This window comes from Myotis davidii, unplaced genomic scaffold (assembly GCF_000327345.1).
Source record: "Myotis davidii unplaced genomic scaffold, ASM32734v1 scaffold512, whole genome shotgun sequence".
Lineage (NCBI taxonomy): Eukaryota > Metazoa > Chordata > Mammalia > Chiroptera > Vespertilionidae > Myotis > Myotis davidii.
Genome location: NW_006284323.1, coordinates 1141475 through 1142185, shown reverse-complemented (window position 1 = coordinate 1142185; position 711 = coordinate 1141475).

Sequence of the window (711 nt, the reverse complement as noted above, 5' to 3'; positions counted from 1 at the left end):
GTGTATGCGTGTGCGCGCGCGTTTGAATGTGCATGAGCGCGCGCGTGTGTGAGTGTGTGTGAGAGTGTATGAGTGTTCGTGTGTGTGCGTTTTGAATGTGCATGTGTGTGTGTGTATGCATGTGTGTGAGTGTGTGTGAGTGCGCGTGCATGCGTGTATGTGTGTGCACGTGAGTGTGTGCATGAATGTGTGTGTGCACGCGCGCATGTGTGTGTGCGTGCGTGTATGTGTGTTTGAGAGTGTGTGAGTGTGTGTGTGTGAGCGCGTGTGTGAGTGAGTGTGTGTGTGAGTGTGAGTGTGAGTGTGTGTGAGTGTGTGTATGCATGTGTGTGTGTGAGTGCGCACGCGTGCGCGCGTGTGCGCGTGTGTGCATGAATGTGTGTGTGCACGCGCGCATGTGTGTGTGCGTGCGTGTATGTGTGTTTGAGAGTGTGTGAGTGTGTGTGTGTGAGCGCGTGTGTGAGTGAGTGTGTGTGTGTGTGTGTGTGCTGTTCTGTAGCCTCGGTGCACTCATGTCTCCATCTGTCCTTCCTTAGTTGCACACACTGAACTGAATGAACGTACTTACGTTCTCATTTTAATGTCAAGATAACCCGGCTTGAATTTTTCTTTCTTTCACAACTTCCCCCAGGACTTGGCATTCAGTGACCATTCAATTTACACCACGGACCGCAGTTCTCACTGTGTGGGCTGGGACCCCGCAGAGACCCT